At 45.5% G+C, this 25,788-nt stretch overlaps 1 protein-coding gene across 2 annotated transcripts in view; it reads left to right on the top strand.

Annotated features, from left to right (window-relative positions):
* PRKCG (protein kinase C gamma) overlaps positions 1–25,788 on the top strand; it is an 881,135-nt gene that overhangs the window by 236,314 nt on the left and 619,033 nt on the right. The gene's annotated exons all lie outside the window — the stretch shown is intronic.

Raw genomic sequence — 25,788 nt, 5'->3', positions numbered from 1 at the left:
TGCATAGTGCAAAAAAATAAAAGACCCATAATAGTCTATAGATGTAACACTTTGATAAATATATCCCTATATAGTAGGTATCATACACTAAACATGTTTCCCATATCAAGTACTTAGATTAGCACCATGATTCATAGGTCATATATGGTTAATAGAGGGAAATTATTGAACTGGCAGTGCACATTAATCTAAAGGCATCTCCTCTTGCTGGCATGGTGCCACAAATGTCCCGACGCGCGTTTGCCATCTGCCTTTGTCTCCTTGTGTTTCTATGTAGCTGTCATGCTCGGGTTGGGAGAGCCAATGGTCAGTCCGAGCATTGCGTTACGATCCTCATTAGAGTTATACGGCCATCTGACTCTTCCCTTACTATGGATAGGTGATTAGTGCTGTTCATGGGATAACCAAGGTTATAAGTGCCAATACATATAAGATCATTGAACTTACAAATTGTAATGGCATTGGGCAACCATTTAGTGAGTGTAGCATTGTCCCAACCCTCCCACAAAGGTAGATGTAAGGGAAAGAAGAATGATGGATGCTTGATGTTCACATGCCTCATCCTGTGTGAAATAAGGCTCTTACACAAGTGCACAGTAGCGGCCATCCTTCTGCACTTGGCCAGAAGAATGGTCTAAGGAATGCTCAGCCGACAGATATCATATGTTTCGGGGCCGCCTCAGAACAATATTCTCAATATTCTAACTCAAGTTCCCCATACCCAGATTCAGTAACTTTTGGCAGGTCGATTCCATTTGTATCTATTAGAGACAGATGCCAGCTATTTTAATGGGGATGTAGATTGTGAGCCCCAGTGGGGACAGTGCCGATATTGTCTGTAAATTGTCTGAATTGTAACACGCTGCGGAATATCTTAGCGCTATATAAATAGAAAGATTATTATTATTATTGTTCTGCTTTAGGCTACAAATTTGCAGTCACTCTTTGTGAGTGCAAACTTGAGAATCCTCACATTGCGCATACTGCGCACTCTGAAGATCCTCCAGTGCCGGCACCAGGAACTGGCGGTCATGTGACCTGGAGTATGCGATTTGCATCCGGCCACATTCCAACTAGACTTGTCCATTCTCTCTCATTACACTTACATTGAGCAAAGCCGTACCCATCTAGTCAGCACATTACCACATGTGTGCAAATCACATACCTGCCGTCATACACCCGCCGCTCCTGTTGCTGGCACCGGAGAATCCTCAGAGCATGCAATTCACAAGTCTGCAGGCACATAGAGTGACTAGACTTGTAGCCTAAGGCTGCACTGCCTTTTAATATAGCTATCAACAACCGTGTATGGAGGGAGCGAAGCTCCTGAGACCCCTCCATATGCGGTCACCCCAGCATAGTGTTACGTCCATATGTGCAAAAGGGTTAATGTTTTATATTTCAGTTTTAATACTTTTTCTAGATCTGCTACGGTTTTCTCTTAAAAGTAGTTTTGGATTTAATACTTTACATTTCAGAAAATTAATATTCATTGGATCCATATGGAAATAAAATGATTTTGGTTCATTCTTGTCCCTCTTATCACATTTATATGAATAGCTATGGGACTTTGCGGTGGAAATTGGATCTGGATGGGTAGGTGGTATTGTATGGCATGGATGAATACTCTATTTGCCTCCAGACTCGGCTAGCGAAGTAGGCGGCTGTTTCCAATATTCTAATGGTTAAAAGAGAAATTCAATTTAAGTTCCAGAAGCTGAAGAGCTGCTGGAGTTTCTCATCTCTTTGTGCAAATCTATTGATAGGGTATTGCACTGATCATTGCAAGAAAAAGATTAGCTGTTACCGGCCGGTTGTGGAGAGCCTATAAAAATAATTATCACTTGGAGAGAAACTTCTTCCAAACACATGACGCGTATGCTCATCATAAGCAGCAGGCATTTGTCGCATCATAATGAGCATACACATTATGCAGATCACGCAGGTACGGCAGAAATGGCTACATTTTCAGAAACGAGATAATGGCTATAATACAAGGCCACAATATTACTTTACAATCCACATTGCATCTAATGAATTTCTATCTGTAATTTGACCACTTGTTAATAGCGAAAATTGCAACTCTAAAATAATCTTGTGACAGCAAGTTACAGACAAGTTGCACAAATGTTTTTGGTCTCGTCACTTGTCAGGGAATTGCTGACGTCCAATACATGTGGCCATGTAGCTCCGGCTTATATTTCAGCAACAAAAATTCCAGCCACATGATCACCATTAATGGCAATCAAACCTAAGACTATTCCGTAATTTTTTCTATTGCTAGGGCACACTTTTTGATAAAACATAAAAATCAAAAATCCTCCAATGGGTTTAATAAAAGTAAACTGGCTAGAAAAAAAAGCCTTGTTAAAAAACATCAGTAAAAAAATAAGCAACAGCTCACATTTTTTCGAAATGTAGTTTTTATTGGTGTAAGAAACGAAAGAATAAGGTTTGGGCTACACGGCGACCAAAACAAGTGAATGAGGTCACATTGAAACCCAGAGGGTACTGCAACCGCAAAAGTCGCAAGAATTCCAACCACATCAAACTTTTTTTGACTTATACTTGTCGCATCTGCAGTATCCCTAGCGTCTCAAGTCTCAACACGACCCCATTCACTTCTTTTGCGCTGCAATGTATCAGCGACACCTAGCAAACTTTGGTCGTGGGACAGGTGTCATGGCCAAAGTTGTCAGATATCTACAGCCTTAGGCATATAAAGTAATAAATGCAGACAAAAATGCGCATTTTTTACAATTTAAAACCATTACTTTGTATAAGTTTCCAAACATTATTTAAAGGGGTGATCTGAAACTAATGCTGATTTCATCCTAAATGCCTATCTATTTAAAGGGAATCTGTCACCAGGTTTTTCCCATATAAAGTAGGGCCAGCATCTGTAAGCCCCATGTGACAGCATTCTATAGTTTTATATAAATGTCCCCACTGCGCTTTGAATAACCCAAAAATAGCTTTTATTATACTCAGCTACGGAGTGGTCTGGCATCGCTGGTCTTGATCCGATTCCTCCTCTCTTCTTCCCTCTTGTGGATGACGTGTTTTACATCATCCACACAGTGTCCTGTGCACAAGTGCACTTCTCTGCCCTGCCACACTGCACTGTAATGCGCATGCGCAGAGAAAGGCCAAAGAGCATCGGTGCATGCGCAATACAATACTTTGCTTTACCCTCAATAGGGCAGAGAAGTAAGCCTGAGTAGGAACGTGATGCAGAGGACACTGTGTGGATGACTTAGAAATCATCATCCACACTAAGCAAGAAGAGAATAGGCTCTGTATCAATACCAGCAACGCCCATCAGATCAGACCGCCCCGTAGATGAGTATAACAAATGTTATTATTCAGAGCGCAAACAACTTCCTGTTTGATTACATTTATTTTGAGAATCCCCAGTGCAAGCTGGGTCACTCAAAAAAAGATATCATCAGGGGGGCAGAAGCTGTGATAACTTTCCAGGGCTGGTCTGGTCTCTGCTTTTCCTTCTAGTCAGATTCTCTCCTAACAATACGCACTGACAGTGCGCTCTCTTGACGGATCACCACTTCTCATCAGAGTCGGTGAGGGAGCGTACTGTCACTGTGTATTAAAAAGAATATTGCACAGTGACAAGATCCTACTCAGCATACGCTGAAATTCTCAACCAATGCATGCTCAGTAGAACAGGGACTATCCCAGCCCCTGAAACAGACATCACTGATCATGCTTCATTTTATGGTGGAGACAGAGTCTGCGACAATGAATGCAGCCTCTTCACCCTGATGACGTCCCATTTGAGTCGTCCCATTTGAGCATCCCAGCATGCACTGGGGGCTCTCAAATGAACAGAAAGTTGATAAAAAAAGCAGCTTAATAGTGTAGAGAGGGAATGTTAGGGGATTTTTAATTAAGTTATATTAGAAAAGAGATCAGATTATCACATTAAACAGACCAACATTTGGGATTAAATCAGTGTTAGTTTCGGACCAGCCCTTTGATGTCACATATTTGGTCTTCCTTATGATGATCCATGGTCTATTGAAATGTAGATATTTATTTTTCATTTTGTGGTTTCCTTTTATTTCAAAGAATTTTGTTTTACACTTTTGTTAGGCCATTAACAGATTTGTAAACCTTCTCTTATCATGAATGCTTTTTGAAGACTCTATTTGCTTTGTAGAGCGGCTGAATATTAAACGACTTAATGTGACAGTTGTACAGAACTTCAGCATCTAAAGTCCAAGTCTGTACTTATCTTGCCTGATTATTCTCTAATGTGTAATCTGGGTTGCCGGGTGTAATGCATCTGTCATTGTACTATCCAATTAAAGTGTACAACAGTAAATATATATGTAGTGTAGAAGAATACCAGCTGAACGCAACAATAAGAAATCCAGGTCAAAATTTTGCAAAAGAGCTGTAAACTTTAATGAGGAACCTGGTAAATATCATAATAAATACTGGTGCAATTCATTAAAACGCAACTTGCTGGAATATTCTGGTTTATTTGTTTTAATGGTGCAGACCTCACATAATGATTGTGGAATTGTACCATAAATGGCAAAACAAAAACACGTTATAACTAGTGTTGAGCATTCCGATACTGAAATATCGGGTATCGGCCGATATTCACTGTATCGGAATTCCGATACTTAATTCCGATACTTTTATAATATCGAATACCGGAATCGGAAGTTCCCATAATGCCTGCGCTCTGCAGTGTCTGTGAAGGATGACAAGCTGGATGGCAGCGCTCAGCTGCGATCCAGCTTGTCATCAGAATGCCATCCCAGCGTGGGAGAATTCTCCTGATTGTTTAAAAGCCGGCGGGCGGTAAAAAGCCGCCGGCTTTTAAACAATCACTCAGCCCCATACTGCTTCCCCGCAGCCTCCCACCCCGATCCTCCGCTCCCCTCGCCACCTCCAATCCCAATCGTAAATTAGGACCGGGCGGGGAGCGCAGCACCAAGGAGCGAAGGACCCGGGCGGGGAAGCCGGCAGTGAAAAGACTTCACCGCCGGCTTTCCCGTTCTGTGCTGCGCTTTCCCGCCGGTTATTTCAAATGAACAGCTGAGGTATCAGGTGATGCCGATCAGCTGTTCATTTGAAGTAGCCGCGGTGCCCTCAGAGGGTTCATGTGAGTTCATGCTTGACTGCATGAACTCACATGAACTTTCCCACGGCCGCACAGGTCAGCCTCACCTCCCAGACCCGTCATGATTAGTGTGTGCGGGGTGTGTGTGTGCGGGGTGTGTGTGTGTGCGGGGTGTGTGTGCGGGGTGTGTGTGTGCGGGGTGTGTGTGTGTGCGGGGTGTGTGTGCGGGGTGTCTGTGCGTGCAGGCAGACATAGGCCGATGTGACACTACTACTCCCATCGGCCTATGTCTGTCCCCCGTCCACTCGTTCCAGCAGGATCAGCTCGATGGGAGCAGTAGTTCCCATCAGCCTGATCCTGCTATATAAATTGCCCTACTGTGTCCCCAATAAATGTTAGATACATGTCATTGGTGGCCAGTGGTTACCTAAAAGAAATTAGTTTATACATTACCTGTCCCCGCCGATCGTCACCTAAAATAAAGTAAAAAATAAAAAACTACACCTATACTCACCTAGACACCTAATTCCCCGAAGCCATCGATCTCCTGTAATAAAATATAAAATAATAAACCACAACCTTATCCTTACCCCTCCGTAGCAGTCCACGAGTGTCCCACGAAGATCTCCAGTTCAGAGCAGCCACATAGAATGTGACCGCTCTGAACCGCTGCCGCCGCTAGAATGACGGGGCCGTAAGGGTTCACCAGAGTTAAGGCAGCGCTGCTCCGGTTAGCTGCTTTACGGCACTGCTGTATCGTGAGAAATTCCCACGGTACAGCACTGCCGTAAAGGAGGTCTCCGGAGCTGCGCTGCCTGAATGCACTCCGGTAACCTCAGTCAGTGGCTCCCGCTGCCGGGAGCGGACGTGTTCCCGGCAGCGTGAGCTTACAGCAGCCATGCACAGCTGTCACCATCTCCAGATGTGACAGCTGTGCATGGGAGATCAGCGCAGGAACGTGGACAGGTAACTATTTTTTTTTAGTAAACTAAGAATTAAATAAAATGGTGTTTTATTTCAAATAAATTATTTTTTTCTGGGTGTAGTGTGTTTTTTCTTTTTAACACTTTGTAGGTTAGTAATGGGGGTGTCTTATAGACACCCATCATTACTAACCTGGGCTTCATGGCAGCTGGCGCTGACATGAACCCCACCACTATTACCCCCTGCCACCGCACCAGGGCAGCGTGGAAGAGCGAGGCTAAGTGCCAGAATTGGCGCATCCTATGGATGCGCCATTTCTGGGGCGGCTGACGGCTGGTGTTTCTAGCCTGGGAGGGGGCCAATATTCATGGCACCCTTCCTGAGCTATTAATATCAGCCCCCAGCTGTCTGCCTAGCCTTTGCTAGCTATTAAAATAGGGGGGACCCCACGTCATTTTTTTTGGGGGGGTCCCCCATTTTAATAGCTAGTAAAGGCTAGGTATTCAGCTGGGGGCTGATATTAGTAGCCTGGGAAGCTCCGTGGGTTTTACCCCCTTCCCAGGCTTCAAACATCTGCCCCAGCCGTCTGCTTAACCTCTGCTAGAGACTAAAATTATGGGGGATCCCACGCCATTTTTTTTTAAAATAAATCCTTTATTTTAACACTAAATGACATTTGAGGACTTAATAAAGATGCAGTCCCTAAATTATTATTTATTTTTTAATAAATTTTTCCCAAAACTTTTGACGTGGGCTTCGCCATATTTTTGTATGCCAGCCAGGTACAGCATCCAGCTTCTATGAACGCGCCATTTTCCGGGGCGGCCGCGGACTGCAATTTTCAGCGGGGGGCAGAAAGCTTGGGCCTCCCTGCGCTGCAGATTCCATCCCCCAGCTGCCTAGTTGTACCTGGCTGGACACAAAAATAGGGAGAAGCCCCACGTTTTTTTTTTTTTAATTATTTCATGAAATTCATGGAATAATTAAGAAAAAAAGGGCTTCCCTATATTGTTGTGTCTGGCCAGGTACAAATAGGCAGCTGGTGGTTGGGGGCAGCCCGTTCCTGCCTGCTGTACCTGGCTGGACACAAATATAGTGTGAAGCCCCACGTCAATTTTTTTTTAATTATTTCAGGAAATTCATGAAATAATTAAAAAAAAATTATGTGGGGCTTCGCCCTATATTTGTGTCCAGTCAGGTACAGCAGGCAGGAACGGGCTGCCCCCAACCACCAGCTGCCTATTTGTACCTGGCCGGACACAACAATATAGGGAAGCCCTTTTTTTCTTAATTATTCCATGAATTTCATGAAATAATTAAAAAAAAATTGACGTGGGGCTTCGCACTATATTTGTGTCCAGCCAGGTACAGCAGGCAGGAACGGGCTGCCCCCAACCACCAGCTGCCTATTTGTACCTGGTTGGACACAACAATATAGGGAAGCCCTTTTTTTCTTAATTATTTCATGAATTTCATGAAATAATTAAAAAAAAAAAATACGTGAAGCTTCTCCCTATTTTTGTGTCCAGCCAGGTACAACTAGGCAGCTGGGGGATGGAATCTGCAGCGCAGGGAGGCCCAAGCTTTCTCCCCCCCCCCCCCCCCGCTGAAAATTGCAGTCCGCAGCCACCCCGGAAAATGGCGCGTTCATAGAAGCTGGATGCTGTACCTGGCTGGCATACAAAAATATGGCGAAGCCCACGTCAAAAGTTTTGGGAAAAATTAATTAAAAAATAAATAATAATTTAGGGACTGCATCTTTATTAACTCCTCAAATGTCATTTAGTGTTAAAATAAAGGATTTATTTTAAAAAAAATTGACGTGGGGCTTCGCCCTATATTTGTGTCCAGCCAGGTACAGCAGGCAGGAATGGGCTGCCCCCAACCACCAGCTGCCTATTTGTACCTGGTTGGACACAACAATATAGGGAAGCCCTTTTTTTCTTAATTATTCCATGAATTTCATGAAATAATTAAAAAAAAATTGACGTGGGGCTTCGCACTATATTTGTGTCCAGCCAGGTACAGCAGGCAGGAATGGGCTGCCCCCAACCACCAGCTGCCTATTTGTACCTGGTTGGACACAACAATATAGGGAAGCCCTTTTTTTCTTAATTATTCCATGAATTTCATGAAATAATTAAAAAAAAAAATGCTTGGGGCTTCGCCCTATTTTTGTGTCCAGCCAGATACAACTATGCAGCTGGGGGCTGGAATCCGCAGCGCAGGGAGACCCAAGCTTTCTGGGCCACCCCCGCTGCAAATTGCAGTCCGCAGCCGCCCCAGAAAATGGCGCGTTCATTGAAGCGCCATCTTCTGGCGCTGTACCCAACTCATCCAGGGCCCTGGTGCGGTGGCTCACTGGGTAATAAAGGGGTTAAGGCCAGCTTGGTATTATCAGCTGGCCCTAAGCCCAAAATTCATGGGGTCACGCCAATATTAGACATGACCACCATGAATTTCTAGTAAAGTATTTAAAAAAACACAACACCCAGAAAAAAGTCCTTTAATTGAAATAAACACACAATTCTTTATTGTTCTAAATTAAACCATACTTACCATCACGCCCATTCCAGCTGAAGCCAACGATCTCCTGCAATAAAAGTAAAATAATAAAGCAACCTCATCCTTACCTTTCCATGGTTCCCACGACAGCTTCAGCTCTGCTACATCGAGATGACAGGCTGGACCGCAGCAGAACGCTGCCATCCATCCTGTCATCCCGCAGACACTGAGAAGCACAGGCATGCTTGTGCTCCTCAATGTCTGGCTGTGACGGCATAAAGATGAGCCGAGGTCATGTCCAATGAACTCAGCTCACCTCATGTACGTCACTGACAGCGTGGGAAAATTCTCCTGCACTCAGCACTTCAGCGTGAGAATTTTCCCACACTGTCAGTGACGTGCATGAGGTGAGCTGAGTTCATTGGACATGACCTCACCTCATGTATGTCACTGACAGCGTGGGAGAATTCTCACGCTGAAGCGCTGAGTGCAGGAGAACTTTCCCACGCTGTCAGTGACGTGCATGAGGTGAGCTGAGTTCATTGGACATGAACTCGGCTCATCTGGATGACGTCACAGAGAGACACTGAGGAGCGCAAGCATGCCTGCCTTCTCAGTGTCTGCGGGATGACAGGCTGGATGGCAGCTTTCTGCTGCGGTCCATCCTGTCATCTCGATGTAGCAGAGCTGGAGCTGTCCTGGGAACCATCGAAAGGTAAGGATGAGGTTGCTTTATTATTTTTCTTTTATTGCAGGAGATCGTTGGCTTCAGCTGGAATGGGCGTGATGGTAAGTATGGTTTAATTTAGAACAATAAAGAATTGTGTCTTTATTTCAATTAAAGGACTTTATTCTGGGTGTTTGTGTTTTCTTTTAACTTTGACTATGGGGTTAGTAATGGGGGTGTCTTATAGACGCCTCTCCATTACTAACCTGGGCTTGATGTCAGCTGGCATTATAAGCTGACATCAACCCCAACCCTATTACCCCCTGCCACCGCACCAGGGCAGCGTGGAAGAGCGAGGCTAAGTGCCAGAATTGGCGCATCCTATGGATGCGCCATTTCTGGGGCGGCTGACGGCTGGTGTTTCTAGCCTGGGAGGGGGCCAATATTCATGGCACCCTTCCTGGGCTATTAATATCAGCCCCCAGCTGTCTGCCTAGCCTGTGCTAGCTATTAAATTAGGGGGGACCCCACGTTATTTTTTTGGGGGGGTTCCCCCATTTTAATAGCTAGTAAAGGCTAGGTATTCAGCTGGGGGCTGATATTAGTAGCCTGGGAAGCTCCGTGGGTATTACCCCCTTCCCAGGCTTCAAACATTTAAGCTGTCTGCTTAACCTCCGCTAGAGCCTAAAATTAAGGGGAACCCCACGCCAATTTTTTTTTAAATAAATCCTTTATTTTAACACTAAATGACAAGTACAGTAATCAACACTGTCACTGTACTTCATATATATGTGACTGACATGTTTCTATCTATCTAATCTATGTGTGAAGCTCTATTCTTTCTGTTCTAAATTGTCGGGTACAGATGCTGAATTGACGGCCGGCTTTCTTAAAGAGACGGTGCATGAAAACACTATTATTTTTTTAAATAAATCCTTTACACTAAATGACAAGTACAGTAAGCAACACTGTCACTGTACTTCATATATATGTGACTGACATGTTTCTATCTATCTAATCTATGTGTGAAGCTCTATTCTTTCTGTTATAAATTGTCGGGTACCGCTGCTGAATTGCCGGCCGGCTTTTTTAAAGAGACGGTGCACGAAAACACTAATATTTTTTTTAATAAATCCTTTACACTAAATGACAAGTACAGTAAGCAACACTGTCACTGTACTTCATATATATGTGACTGACATGTTTCTATCTATCTAATCTATGTGTGATGCTCTATTCTTTCTGTTGTAAATTGTCGGGTACCGGTGTATGCCGCTGATGAATTGCCGGCTTTTCATGTCATTCTACATTATTCTTAGTTGTTTTACTTCATGTAGAATTAACCTACAAGGAAAGAAAGGGTTTATTTTCATTCCGATATTTGTGTCCCATTGACTTGCATTGGTTTCCGGTATCGGAATCGGCGATATCCGATACTTTTTGGGTATCGGCCCGATCCAATCCGATACGATATTTCCTGATATCGGAAGGTATCGCTCAACACTGGTGTTGAGCATTCCGATACTGAAATATCGGGTATCGGCCGATATTCACTGTATCGGAATTCCGATACTTAATTCCGATACTTTTATAATATCGAATACCGGAATCGGAAGTTCCCATAATGCCTGCGCTCTGCAGTGTCTGTGAAGGATGACAAGCTGGATGGCAGCGCTCAGCTGCGATCCAGCTTGTCATCAGAATGCCATCCCAGCGTGGGAGAATTCTCCTGATTGTTTAAAAGCCGGCGGGCGGTAAAAAGCCGCCGGCTTTTAAACAATCACTCAGCCCCATACTGCTTCCCCGCAGCCTCCCACCCCGATCCTCCGCTCCTCTCGCCACCTCCAATCCCAATCGTAAATTAGGACCGGGCGGGGAGCGCAGCACCAAGGAGCGAAGGACCCGGGCGGGGAAGCCGGCAGTGAAAAGACTTCACCGCCGGCTTTCCCGTTCTGTGCTGCGCTTTCCCGCCGGTTATTTCAAATGAACAGCTGAGGTATCAGGTGATGCCGATCAGCTGTTCATTTGAAGTAGCCGCGGTGCCCTCAGAGGGTTCATGTGAGTTCATGCTTGACTGCATTAACTCACATGAACTTTCCCACGGCCGCACAGGTCAGCCTCACCTCCCAGACCCGTCATGATTAGTGTGTGCGGGGTGTGTGTGTGCGGGGTGTGTGTGTGTGCGGGGTGTGTGTGCGGGGTGTGTGTGTGCGGGGTGTGTGTGTGTGCGGGGTGTGTGTGCGGGGTGTCTGTGCGTGCAGGCAGACATAGGCCGATGTGACACTACTACTCCCATCGGCCTATGTCTGTCCCCCGTCCACTCGTGCCAGCAGGATCAGCTCGATGGGAGCAGTAGTTCCCATCAGCCTGATCCTGCTATATAAATTGCCCTACTGTGTCCCCAATAAATGTTAGATACATGTCATTGGTGGCCAGTGGTTACCTAAAAGAAATTAGTTTATACATTACCTGTCCCCGCCGATCGTCACCTAAAATAAAGTAAAAAATAAAAAACTACACCTATACTCACCTAGACACCTAATTCCCCGAAGCCATCGATCTCCTGTAATAAAATATAAAATAATAAACCACAACCTTATCCTTACCCCTCCGTAGCAGTCCACGAGTGTCCCACGAAGATCTCCAGTTCAGAGCAGCCACATAGAATGTGACCGCTCTGAACCGCTGCCGCCGCTAGAATGACGGGGCCGTAAGGGTTCACCAGAGTTAAGGCAGCGCTGCTCCGGTTAGCTGCTTTACGGCACTGCTGTATCGTGAGAAATTCCCACGGTACAGCACTGCCGTAAAGGAGGTCTCCGGAGCTGCGCTGCCTGAATGCACTCCGGTAACCTCAGTCAGTGGCTCCCGCTGCCGGGAGCGGACGTGTTCCCGGCAGCGTGAGCTTACAGCAGCCATGCACAGCTGTCACCATCTCCAGATGTGACAGCTGTGCATGGGAGATCAGCGCAGGAACGTGGACAGGTAACTATTTTTTTTTAGTAAACTAAGAATTAAATAAAATGGTGTTTTATTTCAAATAAATTATTTTTTTCTGGGTGTAGTGTGTTTTTTCTTTTTAACACTTTGTAGGTTAGTAATGGGGGTGTCTTATAGACACCCATCATTACTAACCTGGGCTTCATGGCAGCTGGCGCTGACATGAACCCCACCACTATTACCCCCTGCCACCGCACCAGGGCAGCGTGGAAGAGCGAGGCTAAGTGCCAGAATTGGCGCATCCTATGGATGCGCCATTTCTGGGGCGGCTGACGGCTGGTGTTTCTAGCCTGGGAGGGGGCCAATATTCATGGCACCCTTCCTGAGCTATTAATATCAGCCCCCAGCTGTCTGCCTAGCCTTTGCTAGCTATTAAAATAGGGGGGACCCCACGTCATTTTTTTTGGGGGGGTCCCCCATTTTAATAGCTAGTAAAGGCTAGGTATTCAGCTGGGGGCTGATATTAGTAGCCTGGGAAGCTCCGTGGGTTTTACCCCCTTCCCAGGCTTCAAACATCTGCCCCAGCCGTCTGCTTAACCTCTGCTAGAGACTAAAATTATGGGGGATCCCACGCCATTTTTTTTTTAAAATAAATCCTTTATTTTAACACTAAATGACATTTGAGGACTTAATAAAGATGCAGTCCCTAAATTATTATTTATTTTTTAATAAATTTTTCCCAAAACTTTTGACGTGGGCTTCGCCATATTTTTGTATGCCAGCCAGGTACAGCATCCAGCTTCTATGAACGCGCCATTTTCCGGGGCGGCCGCGGACTGCAATTTTCAGCGGGGGGCAGAAAGCTTGGGCCTCCCTGCGCTGCAGATTCCATCCCCCAGCTGCCTAGTTGTACCTGGCTGGACACAAAAATAGGGAGAAGCCCCACGTTTTTTTTTTTTTAATTATTTCATGAAATTCATGGAATAATTAAGAAAAAAAGGGCTTCCCTATATTGTTGTGTCTGGCCAGGTACAAATAGGCAGCTGGTGGTTGGGGGCAGCCCGTTCCTGCCTGCTGTACCTGGCTGGACACAAATATAGTGTGAAGCCCCACGTCAATTTTTTTTTAATTATTTCAGGAAATTCATGAAATAATTAAAAAAAAATTATGTGGGGCTTCGCCCTATATTTGTGTCCAGTCAGGTACAGCAGGCAGGAACGGGCTGCCCCCAACCACCAGCTGCCTATTTGTACCTGGCCGGACACAACAATATAGGGAAGCCCTTTTTTTCTTAATTATTCCATGAATTTCATGAAATAATTAAAAAAAAATTGACGTGGGGCTTCGCACTATATTTGTGTCCAGCCAGGTACAGCAGGCAGGAACGGGCTGCCCCCAACCACCAGCTGCCTATTTGTACCTGGTTGGACACAACAATATAGGGAAGCCCTTTTTTTCTTAATTATTTCATGAATTTCATGAAATAATTAAAAAAAAAAAATACGTGAAGCTTCTCCCTATTTTTGTGTCCAGCCAGGTACAACTAGGCAGCTGGGGGATGGAATCTGCAGCGCAGGGAGGCCCAAGCTTTCTCCCCCCCCCCCCCCCCCCGCTGAAAATTGCAGTCCGCAGCCACCCCGGAAAATGGCGCGTTCATAGAAGCTGGATGCTGTACCTGGCTGGCATACAAAAATATGGCGAAGCCCACGTCAAAAGTTTTGGGAAAAATTAATTAAAAAATAAATAATAATTTAGGGACTGCATCTTTATTAACTCCTCAAATGTCATTTAGTGTTAAAATAAAGGATTTATTTTAAAAAAAATTGACGTGGGGCTTCGCCCTATATTTGTGTCCAGCCAGGTACAGCAGGCAGGAATGGGCTGCCCCCAACCACCAGCTGCCTATTTGTACCTGGTTGGACACAACAATATAGGGAAGCCCTTTTTTTCTTAATTATTCCATGAATTTCATGAAATAATTAAAAAAAAATTGACGTGGGGCTTCGCACTATATTTGTGTCCAGCCAGGTACAGCAGGCAGGAATGGGCTGCCCCCAACCACCAGCTGCCTATTTGTACCTGGTTGGACACAACAATATAGGGAAGCCCTTTTTTTCTTAATTATTCCATGAATTTCATGAAATAATTAAAAAAAAAAATGCTTGGGGCTTCGCCCTATTTTTGTGTCCAGCCAGATACAACTATGCAGCTGGGGGCTGGAATCCGCAGCGCAGGGAGACCCAAGCTTTCTGGGCCACCCCCGCTGCAAATTGCAGTCCGCAGCCGCCCCAGAAAATGGCGCGTTCATTGAAGCGCCATCTTCTGGCGCTGTACCCAACTCATCCAGGGCCCTGGTGCGGTGGCTCACTGGGTAATAAAGGGGTTAAGGCCAGCTTGGTATTATCAGCTGGCCCTAAGCCCAAAATTCATGGGGTCACGCCAATATTAGACATGACCACCATGAATTTCTAGTAAAGTATTTAAAAAAACACAACACCCAGAAAAAAGTCCTTTAATTGAAATAAACACACAATTCTTTATTGTTCTAAATTAAACCATACTTACCATCACGCCCATTCCAGCTGAAGCCAACGATCTCCTGCAATAAAAGTAAAATAATAAAGCAACCTCATCCTTACCTTTCCATGGTTCCCACGACAGCTTCAGCTCTGCTACATCGAGATGACAGGCTGGACCGCAGCAGAACGCTGCCATCCATCCTGTCATCCCGCAGACACTGAGAAGCACAGGCATGCTTGTGCTCCTCAATGTCTGGCTGTGACGGCATAAAGATGAGCCGAGGTCATGTCCAATGAACTCAGCTCACCTCATGTACGTCACTGACAGCGTGGGAAAATTCTCCTGCACTCAGCACTTCAGCGTGAGAATTTTCCCACACTGTCAGTGACGTGCATGAGGTGAGCTGAGTTCATTGGACATGACCTCACCTCATGTATGTCACTGACAGCGTGGGAGAATTCTCACGCTGAAGCGCTGAGTGCAGGAGAACTTTCCCACGCTGTCAGTGACGTGCATGAGGTGAGCTGAGTTCATTGGACATGAACTCGGCTCATCTGGATGACGTCACAGAGAGACACTGAGGAGCGCAAGCATGCCTGCCTTCTCAGTGTCTGCGGGATGACAGGCTGGATGGCAGCTTTCTGCTGCGGTCCATCCTGTCATCTCGATGTAGCAGAGCTGGAGCTGTCCTGGGAACCATCGAAAGGTAAGGATGAGGTTGCTTTATTATTTTTCTTTTATTGCAGGAGATCGTTGGCTTCAGCTGGAATGGGCGTGATGGTAAGTATGGTTTAATTTAGAACAATAAAGAATTGTGTCTTTATTTCAATTAAAGGACTTTATTCTGGGTGTTTGTGTTTTCTTTTAACTTTGACTATGGGGTTAGTAATGGGGGTGTCTTATAGACGCCTCTCCATTACTAACCTGGGCTTGATGTCAGCTGGCATTATAAGCTGACATCAACCCCAACCCTATTACCCCCTGCCACCGCACCAGGGCAGCGTGGAAGAGCGAGGCTAAGTGCCAGAATTGGCGCATCCTATGGATGCGCCATTTCTGGGGCGGCTGACGGCTGGTGTTTCTAGCCTGGGAGGGGGCCAATATTCATGGCACCCTTCCTGGGCTATTAATATCAGCCCCCAGCTGTCTGCCTAGCCTGTGCTAGCTATTAAATTAGGGGGGACCCCACGTTATTTTTTTGGGGGGGTTCCCCCATTTTAATAGCTAGTAAAGGCTAGGTATTCAGCTGGGGGCTGATATTAGTAGCCTGGGAAGCTCCGTGGGTATTACCCCCTTCCCAGGCTTCAAACATTTGCCCCAGCTGTCTGCTTAACCTCCGCTAGAGCCTAAAATTAAGGGGAACCCCACGCCAATTTTTTTTTAAATAAATCCTTTATTTTAACACTAAATGACAAGTACAGTAATCAACACTGTCACTGTACTTCATATATATGTGACTGACATGTTTCTATCTATCTAATCTATGTGTGATTCTCTATTCTTTCTGTTCTAAATTGTCGGGTACAGATGCTGAATTGCCGGCCGGCTTTCTTAAAGAGACGGTGCATGAAAACACTATTATTTTTTTAAATAAATCCTTTACACTAAATGACAAGTACAGTAAGCAACACTGTCACTGTACTTCATATATATGTGACTGACATGTTTCTATCTATCTAATCTATGTGTGAAGCTCTATTCTTTCTGTTATAAATTGTCGGGTACCGCTGCTGAATTGCCGGCCGGCTTTTTTAAAGAGACGGTGCACGAAAACACTAATATTTTTTTTAATAAATCCTTTACACTAAATGACAAGTACAGTAAGCAACACTGTCACTGTACTTCATATATATGTGACTGACATGTTTCTATCTATCTAATCTATGTGTGATGCTCTATTCTTTCTGTTGTAAATTGTCGGGTACCGGTGTATGCCGCTGATGAATTGCCGGCTTTTCATGTCATTCTACATTATTCTTAGTTGTTTTACTTCATGTAGAATTAACCTACAAGGAAAGAAAGGGTTTATTTTCATTCCGATATTTGTGTCCCATTGACTTGCATTGGTTTCCGGTATCGGAATCGGCGATATCCGATACTTTTTGGGTATCGGCCCGATCCAATCCGATACGATATTTCCTGATATCGGAAGGTATCGCTCAACACTACTCAACACTAGTTATAACATTAAGGATAATGATTACTTAAATTGGCACTGAACATGGTAACATTCTGACATTCTCATGGTGTATGGCAGGGCCGGACTGGACTAAAAAGCAGCCCTGGCGCACAAATCCCACCAGCCCAAATACTATAACACCCTTGCTCATCAAGGCAAGGTTCAGCAAATTTTGCTTTGCTTGGTCACTCCCCTCGCCACTTCCTTAAAGGGGTTGTTTGAAGAGCCACGTATTAATGGAGCTGCAGTACGCATGATCGACCTACATTCCAATAGGCTCGTTAGAGCACCCGTTCTCGGGATCAGTTGGGGTCCCAGCTGTAAAACCCCCAGCGATTAGTAAGTAATGTTCCATCCAAGGAAAGGGGATAACATCCCAACGTGAGATAACCCTTTTAAACAGCTTTCTTCAGAATTAATTTCTATTTGCCTAAAGGATTGCAGACATGGAAAATAATAAACCCACCAATACACCAGTACTGACCCTCCCAAAGTCCATTGCTGCCTCTCCATCAACAGGACACACTGTATATATACACAGAATATCACAGATACTGAGTACTACACCCAGCATACAGGACAGAAGTGGTACTGTGCAGTGTGTATATACAGAATAATACAGGTACCGAGGTTTACACCCAGGATACAGGACAAGAGAAGTGGTACTGTGCAGTGTATATATACAGGTACGGAGAATTACACCAGTATACAGGACAGGAAAAGTGGTACTGGAATTATACCCAGTATACAGGACAGTAGAGATGGTATTGTGCAGTATATATATATATATATATATATATATATATATATATATATATACATATATATATATATATATATATATATAAAATGATCATACAGATACTGAGAATTAGGCTATGTGCCCACAATGCAGAAATGCTCCGGATTTTTACTGAGCGTTTCTGTATCTCCCTGGCAGAAAAAATGCATGCGGATTGTACATGCGGATTGTACATGCATTTTCCTGCCAGGGACATGCGGATGTGAAGCGTTCTTCACATGCATTTCCGCATGCGGGTTGACAAGCACTTTCCAAGCAATTTTATCATCACTTGGAAAGTGCTTGACAACTTGGTCACATTATATAAATCCATGCAACCAGCATGGATTTATATAGTGTGACCGTAAAAGAATGTGAAAAAATAAAAATAAAAATCTATACTTACCTTCCAATGGCCCCCGCAGTCTTGCTTCCCTCCGTCCTGGCTGCTATGACGTCAGCGCAGGTCCTTCAGTCCATCGCGAACTGCCGGCATGAGAGGAGGAGCGCATCGGGGGAAGCCAGAAGGTAAGTATATATTTATTTTTTATTTTATAGTTTTCTATGGTACCCGGGTCTGGAGGAGAGTCTCCTCTCCTCTAGACCTGGGTACCATCTGCACATTAGAACGCATGGAATGCGCATCTACATATACAGTGATGCGTAATCCATGTGTTCTAATGCAAGTCAATGGCGGCGAAAACGCAGCGCTTCCGCAAAATAATTGGTAGTGCTTTGTTTTTTTCCGCAATAATAATCCGCAGCGGAATTTCCGCAGCATGTGCACAGCACATGCGGATTATCATTTGGGAACATGGCAGGCCTTCTACCAAGCATTTTTTAAGCGTTTCTGCAGCGTTTTTGCCGCTGCGGAAACGCTTAAAAAACTCATCATGGGCACACAGCCTTACTCCCAGTATAAAGGACAGGAGAAGTGGTATTGTGCAGTGTATACATACAGAATAATACAAGTACTGATAACTACACCCGGCATACAGGGCAAAAAAAGTGCTACTGAGCAGTGTATATACAGTTAGGTCCATATATATTTGGACAGAGACAACATTTTTCTAATTTTGGTTCTAGACATTACCACAATGAATTTTAAACAAACCAATTCAGATGCAGTTGAAGTTTAGACTTTCAGCTTTCATTTGAGGGTATCCACATTAAAATTGGATGAAGGGTTTAGGAGTTTCAGCTCCTTAACATGTGCCACCCTGTTTTTAAAGGGACCAAAAATAATTGGACAGATTAAATAATTGTAAATAAAATGTTCATTTCTAGTACTTGGTTGAAAACCCTTTGTTGGCAATGACTGCCTTGAACTCATGGACATCACCAGACGCTGTGTTTCCTCCTTTTTGATGCTCTGCCAGGCCTTCACTGCAGTGGTTTTCAGTTGCTGTTTGTTTGTGGGCCTTTCTGTCTGAAGTTTAGCCTTTAACAAGTGAAATGCATGCTCAATTGGATTGAGATCAGGTGACTGACTTGGCCATTCAAGAATATTCCACTTCTTTGCTTTAATAAACTCCTGGGTTGCTTTGGCTTTATGTTTTGGGTCATTGTCGATCTGTAGTATGAAACGACGACCAATCAGTTTGGCTGCATTTGGCTGGATCTGAGCACACAGTATGGCTCTGAATATATCAGAATTCATTCGGCTGCTTCTGTCCTGTGTCACATCATCAATAAACACTAGTGACCCAGTGCCACTGGCAGCCATGCATGCCCAAGCCATGACACTGCCTCTGCCTTGTTTTGCAGATGATGTGGTATGCTTTGGATCATGAGCTGTACCACGTCTTCGCCATACTTTTCTCTTTCCATCATTCTGGTAGAGGTTGTTCTTGGTTTCATCTGTCCAAAGAATGTTCTTCCAGAACTGTGCTGGCTTTTTTAGATGTTATTTTAGCAAAGTCCAGTCTAGCCTTTTTCTTCTTGATGCTTATGAGTGGCTTGCACCGTGCAGTGAACCCTCTGTATTTACTTTCATGCAGTCTTCTCTTTATGGTAGATTTGGATATTGATACGCCTACCTCCTGGAGAGTGTTGTTCACTTGGTTGACTGTTGTGAAGGGGTTTCTCTTCACCATGGAGATTATTCTGCGATCATTCACCACTGTTGTCTTCTGTGGGCGCCCAGGTCTTTTTGCATTGATGAGTTCACCAGTGCTTTCTTTCTTTCTCAGGGTGTACCAAACTGTAGATTTTGCCACTCCTAATATTGTAGCAATATCTCGGATGGTTTTTTTCTGTTTTTGCAGCTTAAGGATGGCTTGTTTCACCTGCATGGAGAGCTCCTTTGATCGCATGTTTACTTCACAGTAAAACCTTCCAAATGCAAGCACCACACCTCAAATCAACTCCAGGTCTTTTATCTGCTTAATTGAGAATGACATAACGAAGGGATTGCCCACATCTGTCCATGAAATAGCCTTGGAGTCAATTGTTCAATTACTTTTGGTCCCTTTAAAAACAGGGTGGCACATATGTTAAGGAGCTGAAACTCCTAAACCCTTCATCCAATTTTAATGTGGATACCCTCAAATGAAAGCTGAAAGTCTGAACTTCAACTGCATCTGAATTGTTTTGTTTAAAATTCATTGTGGTAATGTCTAGAACCAAAAGTAGAAAAATGCTGTCTCTGTCCAAATATATATGGATCTAACTGTATACAGAATAATACAGATACTAAGAATTATACCAAGTATTCAGGACAGGAAAAGTGGTACTGTACAGTGTAAATGTACAGAATAATACCGATACTTATTATTATACCCAGTATAAATGACAGGCGAAGTGGTATTGTGCAGTGTATATATACAGAATAATTAAGATACTGAGAATTACACTTAGTATACTAAAGGGCAGAATAAGTGGCACGGTGCAGTGTATATATAGAAGAATAAAGATGCTGAGAATTACACCCAGTGTATAGGAGAGGGGAAGTAATACTGTGTAATGTGTATAATGTATATATAGAATAATACAAATATTGAGAATTACACCCAGTATACAGGACAGGAGAAGGGATACTGTGCAGTGTATATGTGCAGAATAATATAGATACTGAGAATAAAACCAGTATACAGGACAGGAGAAATGGTTGTCACGGGATACTGCAACAGAGCGGGGCCAGGAGATCGTGGCGTCTGGTTACACAAACTCCTGCACTTATTAGAACTGCTTCACCATCCTATTAAACAGTGCAGGTTTCCTTGCTGTTATGGCATTGGTTAATTAGTTCAGTTGATCTCCTGGAGCTCTCCACCCTGAATTGTCTCAGCTGTTCTGTGTTGACCACTCCTCAGTAGTGTATATGCTCACCACTGTCACTTGGAAGTTTCCAGTGATAGTTCTACTTCCTGGTTCGGTGGGGAAGGAGAAAGTTCTTTGTTTGGAGTTGGTCATTGGAGTGTTTTTCTGGAGATTGCTGAATGGAGATGGTTTGCATGTTTTTCCTTATCCTCTCACATTTGCTTTCCCCTTCCTATATCTCCACTGTTTCTCACTCTATTGTTTTGTGACTGTAATTGTATGATTGTAGCTTTCTTTTATCCCTGTCTGTTAACCCTGTATGTCTGGTTAGTGCTTTCCTATACACTTCAGCCCTGGATGGGGGAGGGATCAGATGGAGTAAGTTAGGAGCATTGATAGGTACGAGAGCCCAACGTCTCCACCTTCAGGAGTAATCCGGGGGACAGGGATAGACTAAGGCATCCCTAATTCAAGGGATCGGGTAGGTGCCGACATATAAGGAAAAAATACCACTACACCATGACCAGATCACATATTACCACCACATAGTAACTGAATAATACCGCATACAAGGAACAAATACCTCCATACCATGACCAGACCACATATTACCACCACATAGCAACTGAATAATACCACATACAAGGAAAAAAATACTGCCACACCATGACCAGAGCACACTACATAATATACACATAGAACCATATAATATATGATATATACAGGTCAATACTATATACCTAATTATGCTGTGTACATCACAAAAGATACACTGCTGTATATACAGTATGTCACAAAGGAGACACTGAGACTGATGTATACAAATCACATAGGAGACACTGAGACTAATTTATAAAAACCACATAGGATACACTGAGACTGATGTATATAAATCACAAAGGATACAATGGAATTCTGCTGGATATATTCATCACATAGGAGACACTGAGCCTGCTATGCATACAACATATAGGATACACTGATAAAGAGACATGTGCACAAATCACTCATGACATAACAACCACTCACCTAATATTATGTATGACCACTCATACCCCTAAAACAGCTATTGCACTTTGAGCCAGAGATTCATCTGTGTCCAGTAGTGATATCTGGTGCTAAGACATTAGTGACGCGCCCCCTGGGCCTGTGCTGAGCAGGGGATACCCGGAGCCGGATCGCTGGGGGTTGTAGTCCTCCGTGGCTGTGACCCGGTCCGTGCCCAGGGCGGTCAAACCAGTGGCAGTCTGAGTGTGATAACAAATGTCCGACTACGCCACCCGTGGATTGCGGTCAGTGGGGACCGCCGCTGCGCTGCAGACCGCTGAGGCTGATGTTGTATGCGCAGTCAAGTATGGGATAACTCCCCATGGGAGAAGTATTGCCTCAGGGCAGCTAGTGTGGATGATGAGAGTAATGGTGTGAGAGTCCCAGTACTGATGGTGCTTGTGCGGCGATGAAACACAGAGACGTGTGGTGCAGTTCAGGGTCTTTACTGATGGAATAACGCAGACCCTCCCGGGAGTACTGGTTAGCAGTAGGGGCCTTGTCAGTCTGTAAGCAAGTAGGATCTCCCCTGGCCAGGTGGAGTTGTAGGCCTCCCCGACTATCTGCACTCTTTCCTGGCTAGCTTGCTCTATGCAGGTAGAAGTAGCCCACGTCCCTGAGTATACCGTGTGGTGCTCACCCGTATGGCCGGTGACTTGGGGCCTTCCGTTAGCCTCCGCTTCACGATGGCGGTGCTGGTCCCTTGCTTGTGACCGTGCCTCCGGGCTTCTATGGCCAGAGGACATGGAATCCCCTGCCGGTTGGATTCTGCTGCTGGACCTGGATGTCCCCACAGCCTCGGACTCCGTGTCCGGGTTTAGTGTCTTCAGCCAAGGCGAGCTTTCTAGCTTCCAGCCTCTGGCACTCGCTCCTGCTCCTACAGAGCTCCTAGTTCTTGCTTTCCCTGTGTGTGCTGTCCTCCAGACCAGACTGCCTCTCTGTCTGGGACTCTCTCCCCTAATCCCGCCCCAGACCCAGTTTATAAGGGCAGATTCCTCCCCTCCCAGGTCTGGGCGGGCAGTGTTGCATGCTTAGGGCTCCTGACCAGAGAAACCTCCCACTTGCTCTCAGACATAATATTTCTATTACTGTGGCAACCAGACCCCTGGGATGCCACATTCCCCCCTAGTAAATTTTAGTACTCCGGGACTAAACACTTTTTTAAAGAAGCATAAATACAAAGGTATAAACGATAATACAGTAACATATTTACAAGAAGCTTTAGTTCTTTAAAGGTCACGGCGTGTCCGGAACCGGGTGTCCATATCACCCAAGGTGAAGCTTTAAGCGAAGTAGGGGACCTGTCCAAAGCAAACCCCTTGCGTTGGCCTTGGGCATGGCTGCAAGGCTGAAGCTAGCTACTTTGGGCCACAAGGAGGCCACGCCAGACAGGTTTTCTCTTCTGCGGCCGTCTTCGCAAGAGGCACAATGTGCAACTATCTACAAGATTGTTCCGGTTATCCACCGTCCATAACCTGTTAGTCCAAAGAAATATGCAGGGTAACTGAGAAACATAATTAATAACAGGCAAAAACAAAAACCATCAACATTTCTCACTAAACAGGTAAATTTACAGTGCATTAGTTTAGATTTTCCAGCGGGCGGGCATTTGACCTCTAGTGACTCTAGTGGACCTACGGAGCTCACTAATTGGTCCTGCACTACAGGGTGTAGGAGGTGTTATGGGCAAGCTGGGCAGCTGTCTGCGCACTCTTTGGCTCACTAGGGGCATGGCAGGCTCACTACTAGCAGAGGGTTGATTCTCCTGGTCTGCTGGTATGGATCCTTCTGCCACCTGGGCCGGCTGCTCTTCCAGCTGTACCTGGTCTTCTGTAGGCACTTGAGGGGCTGGCTGGAGAAAGGTGAGGACGGGCACCACGATAGCGTTGTTTACTTGTGTCCAGGACCGGGGAAAGTCTCCGAGTACGGTGCTGATCATTTCCTCCTTTTCCTCTACGGGTTGAGGGTCTTCCTGATCTTCATCCGTGCTTTGCAACTTCTCGGGGCACTTTTTCAGGTGGTCTCTGGAGACAGTGGCTGTGGTCTCTCCTCCATCCTTGCTGATGACGTACACCTTTGGATTATTGTGGCTTGAGGGCAGTACGGTGTACGTGTCCTTTTCCCACTGGTCGTCCAACTTATGGAGCCGCCTTTTCTTTTCAAGACCTGCTCTCCAGGTACCAGGGGAACAGCGGGAGCATGTTGGTTATAAGTCCTCTCCTGCCTTTCTCTTGATTGACAGAGACTTCGCTCGACGCTCTCCTGTACTTTCCGGTACTGCTGCTGCCGTTCTGTATCCCAGTCTGCCTCTGGCGAGGTGTCCTCGGGTATCAGGACTCCCATATCCAGGTCAACAGGCAGCTTACCAGGTCTTGCTCGCATTAGGTAAGGCGGGGTACAGTTGGTGGAACCTACCGGGATGTGATTATACAGGTCCACCAGATCGGGCAGTTTCTCAGGCCACCGACTGCGTTCTTTCAGGGGCAATATTTTAGCAGATCTATCACCACCTGGTTCATCTTTTCGCAGAGTCCGTTAGTCTGTGGGTCAGCATCTCCTTCACCAGACGGACTGCGTGGTCACTGTCTTGCGTCTCCGCCCAGTTGTAGTGGGGTAAGGGGTTGAACGTAGCGGATCGCTGGCCCCTCACACGGTGGGAATACTGGGTAATCCCATGACGGTGAAACGCAGGGAGTTCGATCTCTTCCAATTCTTCTGGATCGTCCCCTTCGTCCGGTAGGTTTGGCATCCTGGACAGGGCGTCCGCATTGGTATTGGAGCGCCCTGCCCGGTATTTGATTGTGAACTCAAAATTGGACAAGCGGGCCATCCATCTCTGCTCCAGGGCACCCAGTCTTGCAGTGTCCAGGTGTGTCAACGGGTTGTTGTCCGTGTACACGGTGAACCTGGACGAGGCAAGGTAATGCTTGAAACATTCGGTTACTGCCCACACCACTGCCAGGAACTCTAGCTTGAACGAGCTGTAATTCTCAGGGTTTCTTTCCGTGGGTCGCAGTTTTCGGCTGGCGTAAGCAATTACCCGTTCTCTCCCCTGCTGGATCTGGGACAGTACGGCTCCTAGCCCGACGTTGCTTGCGTCCGTGTGGAGGATAAAGGGCTGGCTGTAATCAGGGTACGCCAGGATTTCATCCCCCGTGAGGGCCATCTTCAGCTGGCGGAAGGACTCCTCTTCCAGCTTTTCCCATTTGAAGGGTGGCTTCTGGTTTTTGGCCTTCCTGGACTGGCCTATCAGGAGGTCCTGCATAGGAGCTGCCTTCTTAGTAAAACCGGTAATGAATCTTCGGTAGTAGCCTACCAACCCGAGGAACTGCCCCACTTCCTTTATGCTGGATGGTCTTGGCCAGTCCTTAATCACGGTGATCTTGTCAGGGTCGGGGGCTACTCCGTCAGCACTCACCACGTGTCCCAGGTACTGTACCTTTGGCTTCAGTAGATGACACTTTGAGGGTTTTACCTTTAGGCCATAGTTTGCCAGGGCTTCAAACACTTCTGCCAGGTGTTCCAGATGGTCCTCATAGGTCTTGGAATAGACGATGATGTTGTCCAGGTATAATAGGACCGTCTCGAAGTTCCGGTGTCCCAGACAGCATTCCATCAACCGTTGGAAGGTTCCTGGTGCGTTGCAGAGCCCGAACGGCATACAGTTAAATTCGCTGAGTCCCATTGGGGTGGTGAATGCGGTCTTCTCCCGGTCCGCCTCTGCTACAGGAACCTGCCAGTACCCGCTAGTGAGATCCAAAGTAGAGAAGAAGTTAGCAGATTTTAATGCAGCTAAGGACTCTTCTCTCCTTGGTAACGGGTACGCATCTTTGTGTGTGATATGGTTGACCTTCCTGTAGTCTACACACATT

The sequence above is a fragment of the Phyllobates terribilis genome, unplaced genomic scaffold (assembly GCF_046119375.1).
Source record: "Phyllobates terribilis strain yellow unplaced genomic scaffold, ASM4611937v1 Scaffold_12__6_contigs__length_324123572, whole genome shotgun sequence".
NCBI lineage: Eukaryota > Metazoa > Chordata > Amphibia > Anura > Dendrobatidae > Phyllobates > Phyllobates terribilis.
This window is presented reverse-complemented; position numbering and strand designations above follow the sequence as displayed.